The sequence below is a fragment of the Prosopis cineraria genome, unplaced genomic scaffold (assembly GCF_029017545.1).
Source record: "Prosopis cineraria cultivar Desert tree isolate PC_DT_omini unplaced genomic scaffold, ASM2901754v1 PC932, whole genome shotgun sequence".
In the NCBI taxonomy this organism is placed as follows: Eukaryota; Viridiplantae; Streptophyta; class Magnoliopsida; order Fabales; family Fabaceae; genus Prosopis; species Prosopis cineraria.
This window is the reverse complement of record NW_026556257.1, coordinates 26,925-38,993: the sequence shown is the minus strand read 5'-3', so window position 1 is coordinate 38,993 and position 12,069 is coordinate 26,925. Positions and strand designations below refer to the sequence as shown.

At 32.3% G+C, this 12,069-nt stretch overlaps 1 pseudogene; it reads right to left on the bottom strand.

The window, feature by feature from the left end:
- Positions 1–141: 141 nt before the first annotated feature.
- Positions 142–12,051, bottom strand: LOC129298830 (pullulanase 1, chloroplastic-like; annotated as a pseudogene).
- Between the last annotated feature and the right edge of the window lie 18 nt (positions 12,052–12,069).

The window sequence follows — 12,069 nt, the reverse complement described above, 5'->3', positions numbered from 1 at the left end:
GTCTACAGGAACTGTAAATTCCGATTATCCCACCCCCACACCATACTACAATATACAACTCCAATCCTTCGTGAAAAGAAACATTTATCTTCCAAAACTAGCTAATGAAATGAAGTTGAGAATGCATGGAAGTCTGATAACCTGGATCTGATCCCTTGATGCAGCAAGCATTAGGGCTGCATTAGTTTCTGTTCCATGATCATGGCCATTAGGCTGCAGATAGAAGAATTTTAACGCTCAGAAGGCAGATTGTGCTAGATTCAACTGAGTAAAATATAAACACACATCGTACACTTGTTTATCATTAATTGCTTCAAAAAAGAGAAACATAAAAATTGGAAACAACAAAGATATCGCTTGTGAATGACTTTGAACAGGGAGGAGATTGTTATTGTGGAGAAGTTTCCAAGCTAAATATATACATAAATAGTGTTTTCATGTTTATTGTGCAGATATCATTTTATGTAGAGTATTATAGTTCTAAATTCAAAACTTCTTATAAGAATTCATTAACAACAATGTACAAGCATTCCAATTGTCGTTGTAACATGCAGCTTTTAGTTAGTTTTTAACAAATATGGAGGTGACAAGGTCAACTGAGAGAAGAAAAAGGAGGAAAAGAAACAGAGGAATAAAGACATTATATTTATAACAACTAAAAGTTAAATATCCATGAAGAACGTTACTGAGGTAAGCATTTAACTCAGTGAAAAAATGATAAAATTTTTCTAAGAAAAAGAAAAGGAAGGAACCTGCACAATAGACCATTGCAAACCTTGTTGAAGTGGATGACCAAATGGAGACCCACCAAGTACAGCATCCCGAATTCGATCATTGAAGCTATATTGCATTCAAATAACTCATAGAAAGAATGCCTTTCATGTAAATCAATCACAACACTAAAAAGTATCTATAAATCTGATCGTTTCTTGGATTTAGAAAATTCATAAGTCTATGCTGATCAATCCTAAAATTAAAATGATACAACCATGCAAATTAAATTACATGAATAGATTTAATACTATAATAGCTCGTTTGTAAGATAAAAGGCCGCACTCAGTAAAATAGTTCAGATGGAATTCAGTTGCCATGGTTAATCAAGTAAGATCTTATCGAGCATTTCAGGCTCATGATATTAATTTCAAGCAGCACTAGGAAAGAAAATTGAGTAACATATAAGTCAAGACAGAAACTATACCTACCTCCCAATTTCAGTTCCACAAAGATTAAACTGTGAAGCATTTACCCCACGTCCATTTTTGGCAACTTCACCAAAGTCCCATCCTTCACCATACCTTCAAAAAATAAAATAAAATAAAATAAAATAAAATGATAAGAAAAGGTTGAAAGAAGAATATTAGGGGGAAATATAGCATGGAAATCATTAAAAGAGAGAACCAGGAAGATTGAAGAGATAAATTCACCAAGAATCTTATCCAATAAAGACAGCATAAAGAACAAGTACATGTAGATGCTTGAACCATCAATTCCATCCTTTTTTTCGGTTAAGCCATGGAGTGCATTTTTCGCTTTCACCTCCACCACCAAAATCCTGAATTAATATCTTGGGTGTTGTTTATGAATGTCATGCATTGATATGTGCTGTTAAACACCTATTTTATTAGCTTGGAAATTTTGTACAATCCTACAATTAGAAGGGTGAGGGCTTAATGATAATTGCACGTAAGATAATTGGTACTGTACTTTCTGACTAAGATTATTGAAGTAGCCTTTTGCTTGTCATCCTTAGTGTCTAAAATCATCATTTGAACTTTTCAATTTATTTGCAGTATAAAATATGAAATAAAAAAAAATAATTCGATTGCAACAATTAACAAAGAAAAACATATTTATTGCAGTTCAGTGCCTTGTCTGTGGATAGGTCTTGTGAATAAAAATTGCATTCATCTCTAAATGCAAGCCTATGTTAACCCTCGTATTGAAATGTCAAAAGCTACATACCATTGTGCTCTTCATAATATGACCCATAAGATCAAATCTGAACCCATCAATCTGAAAAGGAAAAAAGTAATGTAATCAAAAAGAAAAAACTAAAGGGCTAACAATAATAACAGCATTGTATAACCAGAGACGTAAAAAGGCACATCTAGATAGACGAAAGGAAGCAGGTCCTCAATCATAAGTATAAGAGGTAGCATGTGAATTTTGTTGCATCGTGATATAAACAATTACCTTGTAATTGACTGCCCAGTGTATAAGATCATCAATGATTAAACGATCAACCATAAAGTGCTCACTGGCAGTGTTGTTCACGCAAGTACTATGCTCAACAAACCCATCAGCGTTCCGTCTTAGATAGTAACCTGGAACAATCTATTAAAAGAGGTTTGTGTCACACTACTAAAGCAGAAGAATGTTTGACAAAAAGAAGCTAAGATTAACAGAACAGCTATGAATATAAAATTAATATGTGATCAATTACAGGTGGACCAAAGAAAACTTGATAATTCATGACCTTGTCAAGGACAGATGCTCATCAAAGGGCCCACTTCCTTGTAAATGATTGTACACAACATCCAACACAACACGAAGGCCAATATGGTTAAGTGCCTGTAAAGAATATAACTATCAAGAGACCAAAAAAATCAATTTAAAGACAACTGAAACTTGCCAAACTGAAGTATCACACTACTACGTAATGGAAAATATGATCATTGAAATTTAGATCCATGACTGGCATTAGATAAAGAAACATCAAAATGATACCTGAACCATCTTACGGAACTCAATTATACGGGATGGACCATTTGGATTACTTGCATAACTGCCTTTAGGAACCCCCCAAAGGACAGGATTGTACCTTTCCAAGATAGAGTGCACATTATGTTAACAAGAAATAAGTTTAGCATAAATTTAAGTTGGAAGTGTCATACAATGTAGCAAGTAGGAGATTACCCCCAATTGTACCCATCATAGTCTTGAATCGCTGTAATAAGAGCTTGTTGTTGATCTGAATCTGGTGGTAAACCTTCTAGTATTGAAAAATCTGCCAAAAAACTCATGCACGTTGAAGAAATTCAAACATTTGGTGTTCCGATTCTTATTCAAGCCATACAAAAATAAATGGATTGGAGGCTGAAAGATTAACTATCTAAATAACCAAACTCACTCAGAGAATTTAAAATATGATTATCTTATCAGAACAAAAATAAGATAAATAAATCCAACAAAATCATGGCTTACAGAACAAAATAAATAAAGGACTAACATTCAATAAAACCACAAAATGACACATAATGTAAAGATGTGCTTGGGTTCCAATACTTCCTCTCATGCTAATATGTAAATATTAATCATACACAACTCATAGCTAATACCTTAGCGTTGTCAGCATTCTTCCCTAAGACCAAGTACTGCTTGACCATTCTGCCAGACCCCAAATTTTTTTCTGAAATGTTCTTGGCCTAATTTCCAAGTCAATTTTTTAACAACGCTCACTTTTCTCTGCCAAAAGCATTTGTCTCAGACAGACTTTTATCCTCATTGATCACCATTAAGTCACTAGTCTCATCTCTTGGTCTTAGTTTCTAATTTGCTAGTTACCACTGTACCACAGCTCATGTCCTTTTTCCTGCCCATTGACACTACTGTGAGCAGCACATGCCATCAAGGCTGATGTTTCAGCTGCTGGTTGGGAACTTGAACACACTTTAATGAATCTCTCCCTGCTTATCTTTTTACTTCTGAAAAAGTTTCTCAGGGAAAGTAAAGGGAAAATAGTCATGATTCTTCTCCCAACACATTCAAATACTGGATTTAGGCCAAAATAAGTCTACAGTCCCTATCCTGATCCACAACTGTTCTGTAATATGCTTTTTTTTTCCAGCATCACTGCTGCATTTCCATTGAAAAAGAACATTGCCCAAAATAAACAAGAGTGTCAGAATATTGCATAACACTTAAATCTCGTCATGTCAATTCGTTAAGTTTCACTTTTGATTTCAAATAGGAAAGCAGTATCCTCCATAGAGGAACATGTTTCCCTTGAAAGATTGGCAGATAACTTTTGCTAGCTTGTACAAAAGGAAATTCCTCCCAATTTAAATCATCAAATGATCAACTATGACATAATTTGGTTGTTTTCATCCACTCAAATTTTGTACTTGGCTTGTTTGAACTTGGCAGGGCAAGGTTGAATTATTAGAGATGTAATCCTTGTTGATACATCCGTAATATATATAAAGCATTGTTTGAGACCATTGGAGGTAAACGTTGCCATCGAATCAGTGCCAAATAATCATGAATGGAGAGTTTTCAAAAATTGAATGCACACAAGGTACTCCCCCGGATGAAATCACTTGTTTTCTGAATTCAGAGCCATCATGGAGCCCAATTTTACCATGGTAATATGTCATGCCCTTTAGGGCCTTACACCAATGAAAAAATTCAGAGACAAGGCTTTGATCTTATTTTACCAAATAGTCAAACCACACAAAAACAGACAAATTGGAGGCTGAAAGATTAACCTATACTGAAATAAAACCATCCAATCATAACAGAAAGACGAGATAAAAAAACAAATCAAACAAGATAATGTCTTCTTGAACCAAACAAATAAAGGACTAATATTAAAATGAACGTCTTTAATGTGTTTGTTTCCAACATAAGCTAAATAAAGCCATAGACCCAAGAACACATTCTATCAAATACCTCAATCATGAGCTTCAAAATTAAAAGGTATAGCCATTTAGTATTTGTAAAAGAATATCCAAAGCTCCAAAAACAAATATCACAAAATATGAGACTATAATAGATGGTAAATGTGTGCAATCAACATATTTACATTTGTAAAGCAGCAGAACACAAGCTGGAATAGAGAAAGCAAGCAAAAGGGTTTCCGTCAAGAGCATTGATCAATCTATATCACTCCGTACTACACAAGATTAATTCCAATTTTTATCTAACAATATATCAATATCCTCAACTAATAGCGAACTTCAAATATTTAAGGTTGCATATGACCCTTCAAGAAGTAGAATTCCATGATAGGAGACAAAGGATTTAATATAGGAAGCACTATTTTATTCAGGGAATAATCTAGTTGTTTAAAATATTTTACCTACAGATCTCCAGTTCTCCTTTTGATCATCAACTCCAGCAAACTGAAAAGTTGGAAGTAGATGGACATGGGTGATGCCGGCACTTGATAATTTCTTCAGATGAAGTACACCAGCTGAATCCTTCAAGCATAGATTTAGAGTTACTCCATATGTCAACAGTATTTAACATTACAGTGATATTTTCAATCTCATACCAACTCTTGCATTTCTCACAAATTGTGCCCATTTAGGAATTAACGTATTCAATTTGATTCTTTAGCTGATTTAGCCATAACTAATTTTCATATATTAAAAAGAATCAACCATAGATATTTAGATATTGGAGAACCATAGATATGATACAACAAGATCTGGAATCATTCTCGAATAAGCACCCATGCAGATGACCCACAAATCTTGAATTAGGGATCGTACATTTCTAAATGAATAGATTATTAGGTCCTATCCTTACAAGCAAAACATGCCAAAACATTTTTTGCAGACCGTAACTTGCTTGTAGATTCTCTTTCAAAAAATGCTCAGTTTCCCAAGTACTGTTAAATCAAATAGGAAAAGAATAGGCCACATAAAAGTAACAGAGATTGCAAAACATCGAAGTTAAAAAAACCTATTCTAGAATATCTTTAAAAATAGCAAGAATTAGAACATGAAAGCTACCGGCAATGTGAAGGCCAAATAACCACCTTGAAGTTCAGGTTGCACAGAGAAGTCATTGGCACTACATGGCAACAAGCAAAAGGTAACCAAACTTTACAAGGAGAAAAGAGAATCACATAAACTCAGAAGACTGCAATAAATCTTCTGAAAGTTGAGTGCAATAATTAACTATTCCTAAGGTAAGATAGGTGGTATCAGCAGTTTACCCATGAATAGAGGGTCCAAACTTTAGCTTAAGATATCAGTAAAATGCTAAAGGTGAAGGCCCAAGATAAATGAAAATTAAAACTCAATAGAAAAGTGACAAACATTGAAAAACAGACACAGAAATCAAAGGAAAAGATATCATTATGCTTAATTCAGAAACCTAAATATTTTGTAGTCAGAGAGCTAGATGACAACACAGCTACTCTCCTTCTCTATTGTTACTTCTCTCTCACTAACTCCTTATGTTATCTTTCTCTTCTTTCTATAAAGTCAAACCATAAATCTATCAAGACCCATTTTCGTGCACAATGCGCAAAGATAGAATATTATTAGCATTCCTGTTCAAAAAGAAGGATTATAATTGTAATACTTTTTTCTAATAGTACGGCAAGCTACAACTTGAAAGAAAAACTAGAGGAAAATTAGTTTACTTCCTAATCTATCCCGAAAAAGGAAATCTAAACAAAATGAAGGAGGTTCCCTATAGAAGACAAGGTCCTGCAAATCGTTATGACCATTCTTAGCCAATCTATCCATGCAATCCATAGTTTCTCTGTGACAGTGATGAATATCGACATTCCAATCTAGATCCAGCAAAGATCTAACACTTTGAACTTCCTCATGTAGAGGGTGATCAGCTCCATAACTACGCATAAGGATGGTCAGGACTTACAATTATAATTCCAAATAAATTTGCACATCAGTTGAGAAAAGCACAAGAGAAGATAAAACTACTTCAACTTTATTCATACATGCATACATTTGTTGCAATCTTTTTTCCAAATAAACTTTTCAAAATCTCACATCAAATCATCATTTCTGATTGTCAAAAAATGGCATATGAGCACAGTCAAATACTGCATGAAATACTTCTTACCTGAAATCCCTTATATGAATTTCATAAATGCTTATATCTGAGAAAGAATGCATAACAGGTTTCTTGTTTGCCAGATCATCCCATCCCTCTGGTTTTAACTCATCAGAGTAAAGATTAATCAAAAATGTCCTCCTGCCATCTGCTGAAAGTCTGCTAAAAAAAATCAACAAAAGAATAGGGAAACATAAATTTTTATATAATTGCAAACAACAGAAATAAGCACTAGTGAATGGCAATAATCTATAACCATCAAATATGGTAGAATTTCGAAAAAGATGAGAGGACATAAATTGACATACCCTCTGGCATATGGATCATTGGCATAGCATTTTTCAACTCGTAAGGTACTAGGGTGGTAAACATTTATTCATAAACATAATAACAGCCTTCCCAACTTTTTGGCCCTTAGTTTTCCAAACACCATTATCCTCCTCCAGCTGTACAATGTCGATGGGATTTTCTCCTGTGGGGCCCCTGTAGATGTAAGCACATATTGCCTGTTTTAACAGAAAATACATTGAGGGGAATGCAGCTAAGGTTGTGAAAGCATTATTATTTTTTTCTTTTTTTGGCCATTGAAACAACATACTTGAGCAGTAGGAGCCCAAAGGTAATGTGAAACAGCATCTCCTGAGAAAATGCACCAAGGGGCCCATTATATGAAAAAAGTTCATCTATTACACCAGGTAACTGCAAACCAGTACAATTCCTGCACTTCTCATCAGCTGTTGGGAAAAAAAAAAAAAAAAGGGAACAGACATTAGGAGCATGCCAAAAATAATCAATAAATGATATAAAAGAATAGAGTGCAAAAAGATTTTATAAATTACAAGTCGCTGCAGCATTTATGATAAATGAACTTTAATATAAAAATCTCTCAAAGAATGACAAAATTATCAATTTCACCCGACAATTCACCATCATTATAGAAATCAAATTATGAGTAAATTATTGTGTTGAAATATAGTTCTATAGTTATTGAAATGATTCTTCATTACTCATAAGAACATGAAGGCCTCAAGTGAAACTATTGTCTGAAAGTAGTCTACTTCTGCAAGCTACTGAAAAATAAGGACTTACAGTCGTAAATACCAACTGCTAACTGACATTTGAGGAGATGCTTAACGTCCAAAGAAGTTGGCAATTTAAAAGCTTTATAACCTTGGATATGTGGAAATTTTTCCACCACCTGACAATCCATAAGTCGCTCTGGTAATTAAACCATGACTATAATCCCTTTTCCATTATAAATGAGGGCCACAAAAATCTCAGCACAATGAAAGCGCAAAGACATCACTTTATTGGGCCTGATCTTACAATAAATTTTAAAGGCTTTTATAGCCTGTTTGGATTCAGTCAAAAATCGATTATTGGGCCAAAATAATCATTTTTTGCAAAATTTATCTAAACAGCCACCAAAGTTAATAGTTGATTACTTAGTCAAAATCACGTTTTGAAAGATTGCTTATAAATTCAATTTTACAGTTAAATAATATATTTTACTTCATAAATAAAGTTTAATAAATTTAATAATATAAAATAAACTTTGTCAATAATTTAATTTTGAAAAGTAATATCTTTTATGGTAATTTGTACAGCTAAAATTAATTTCAATATTCAAACAGATTGAGTTATAGCATAATCAATTATAATTAAAATTAATCATATTAATCAATTATTTTTATAATCAATTACACCCAACTGAAATCCAAACTAACCCTAAAAGTTAAGAGTAACTTACATATTTAGGAAGGCCAGCCCTATCTTCTTCAAGCTTAATTTTCACATCTTCACCTGTTTAACGCTGGAATGAGTCAATTTCCACTGGGAATCACTTGTACAAAGGAAAACATTAGTATTCTTCAACATGCTGCACCTACTGGAGCAGGTTAAACATTTTGTTAGAGTTTTGACCTTGAATTTCATTATTTGCAACGGACAAAGAAGCATCTCTACTAGCAAGTAGATAGCAAATGCCATCCCCAATATCCTCATTCCAGGCAATCAAAGATTTACTAACCCAGTGTGCTCGGGAGTACAACAAACTATCTTCTATCTGAGTCATCAATTTAAGATACTCATTAGCAGCCTCAAGAAACAGGCTCAACAAAGACTGTTAAGGGAACGTACAGATATGCACAGGAAACACCATCGCATGCAGATTATAAAACTATATGTGCGATTCCTTTACATCCAAAAAAGTAGCAAATTAAGTGTAGCATATTGCAACAATGCTCAAAGAATGGGAAATAACAGGGATACACCCAAACAGGAACATTGTGCAATGTCTAAGAAGAAATTGCAGCAAAACCTTGTACCATCATCATACCATAGAGATAGCATCAAATTTACCAGACAAAACTTCCTCCATTCGCTTAACAGGAGGACAATGAAATCAGCTAAATATTCCCTTTACAATAACCATCCCAGCATACATAGAAATTTTCCAATTAATCTATTAAAAACCATAGCAGTTGTTCAAGCATTCATTATTTCATTCATGTTTCTCAAGATTCCAAATGTATAGTCACAAAGAAAATGCACTTCTCACTATCAGTCTTGATCCAGCTTCATAATATTGAGCTGTCCTTGATCGCTTGTTCTACATTGAACAAAATATTTCAGATTCTGAAAAAAAATCCTTTTAAAAAAAATTGCCACAAGTTCTCAGAACTTCATTTAATTATATGTAAATATACATATATCACCTTCAGAAGCACATACAGAGTTGTGGGTTACTAATTTATCAAATGGCTAAGGCAGAAAACCAAAACAGTAAAATGAGAAGATGTTAAAGCACTTTCAGAATACTAAAGAAGAAACAGCAACAGTAAAATCGAAAATGAAAAGAAACCTGACAAGTTGGACCAGAAGGAGGAGGAGAAAGGGAGCAACAAATGGACTGGGAAAGATGAGAAGAAAACGGCGACGTTGAAAGCGCAATGAAGGATGCACAACTGATGTGATCGAGATATGAGCATTGGAAGATGGAGGAAGCAGAGTTGTCGGAGATAGAGGAAGCGGAAGGGAACAAGATGTTAAACGAAGCATTTTCTAGTGCACAGCTTGGACTCTCTGCTGGGATGAGAGACAGCTTCTTCTTCCCTGCACATTAATATTCGGTGTCTTGGTTACACTTGGAATCAGGAACAGTGAAGATTTTGCCTTCTACGAAATCACGAATGGGCTTTTCTACACTATTTTTTCTCTTCGCTTTCTTTCTATTGCAAATCAACCGCTCAAATTAAATTAAATTTATATTTTAAAAAATTTTCAAATCTGAATTATTAAGTTAAAAAATTTTCAAATCTAAATTATTAAGTTTTCAGATTTGTAATGATCCTTTCTCTGATCTTGAGGAAAACTTAATAATTTAGATTTATAATGATCCTTTCTCTGTTCTTGAGGAAAGACACCTCCACGAAATCACTTGAAAAGAAAATATTCATGTCAGATTTACATGGGCCATCAAATGCACGAGCGTACATTCATATTCATAACAAATATAACTAATAACTTTTAAAAATAAGATCTTTTTTTATAAGCAAAAATATGATTTTTTTAACTGATTATAAAACTAAGTCATGAGAGTTTTTTTATTATTATTATTTTAGGCTAACAAATACACTAGAGTCTACAATCTCTTTTCTGATATGATTACTTTTAGTTTATTAAACTATGTTTAGTCACTAATTTAGTTTGGGTTAAAGAGTAAATTTGTCCCTAAACTTTACTCAGTATCCTTAACTCTTATTTCCTATATTAAAAAAATATAAAATATTTTTAATTGAATTACACTCTAATTCATATTTATTCTTATTTAATAGGATGTTTTATTTATTAAAAATGCTTTTGATAAAAGCACATTAAATACATTTCAAAATATTAAAAATGACTTACATTTTTAAACGGAGAGAGTATATTTCTTATTAATACTATTTATTAAAATTAATTAATAATAATATTAATTAATTAATTCATTGTCATTATTATTATTTCTTTTATTTATATTTCATTTTTATTAATTTAATTAATAAAAACTAAACAAAATTGAAAATTCATTTATTAGTATTAGAAACTTCAAAATATAATTCTAGTAATATAATATACTAATGATAAAATTAACTTAATTTTTATTAAATTAAGTCACGATAAGGAAAAAAATACAATTATCTTAAAAAAATGCAATGTCCCATGACCTTTCAAAATTAGTACAATATCATTCAATTTTAACCTATTCAAATGTTTGACTGTTAGTTAATTTTACTAAGCTTGGATAGTATGTTCACGTGTCATATACATCACTTTTTTTTTTTCTTTTGATGTACAAATAGCAACCATATAGTATATTTTAAAAATTAAAAATAAAAAAAAGAAGAAGAAGAATAAACGGCTCCACTCTCTCCTTTCTTATCTTTTCTTCTTCCTTGCAACCCAACCCTTGCCTTCAGTGAGAGAGAATAGAGTACCAAACAAAACCAACAATCAAGAACACAAAAATCAAGCAATGAAAGTAAAACAAAAATCTATCTCTGCAAATCTATCTCTCCAACAAAGAAGAAGATCAGATGAAACAAAACATAAGAAGATAAACTGGCTAATCTCTCCAACAAATCCAATCGCTCCAAATCTCAACTCAAAACAAGAGAAGATGAACAATAGAATGCTATTAAAACATTCAAATTTTTAATCTTAGAATTTAAGTAATTAGGATGTAATTTATTAAGTAAATTGAGATATAGGGTAACTTAATTTATGCTATTTGAGGTATCGAGGTGCAAAGGATTTTGATTTAATAAAATAAAATATGAAATTAAAAAATATATTGATCAAGATAAATCGATTCAAATTATATTCTTAAGTCACCAAATTATTAATTTATGAAAAAGAACACAATTAAATATAATAAATATTTAGTAGCGTTGATTTGAACTTGATGAAATTAATGCATAGTAATTGAAATTTATCGTGTGATGGTTTATATATTTTAAGTGGAGATTAATAAATAGAAACATGTAAGTTATTTTCATATTATATAAATGCTATAAAAAATATTTTAGCAAAATGTACAATTGGGGTTAAATTTTTCGGATACTAAGAGAGCCTAAAAAAATTACACACACACCCTATATATATATTTGTTATGGAAAAATAATAACCAAGAAGAGAATGGTGGTGCGGGCTGTCCCACTTGTTACGACTTCAAGTAGACAATTTATTACCTGCCATCATACCGCGTACACTCAG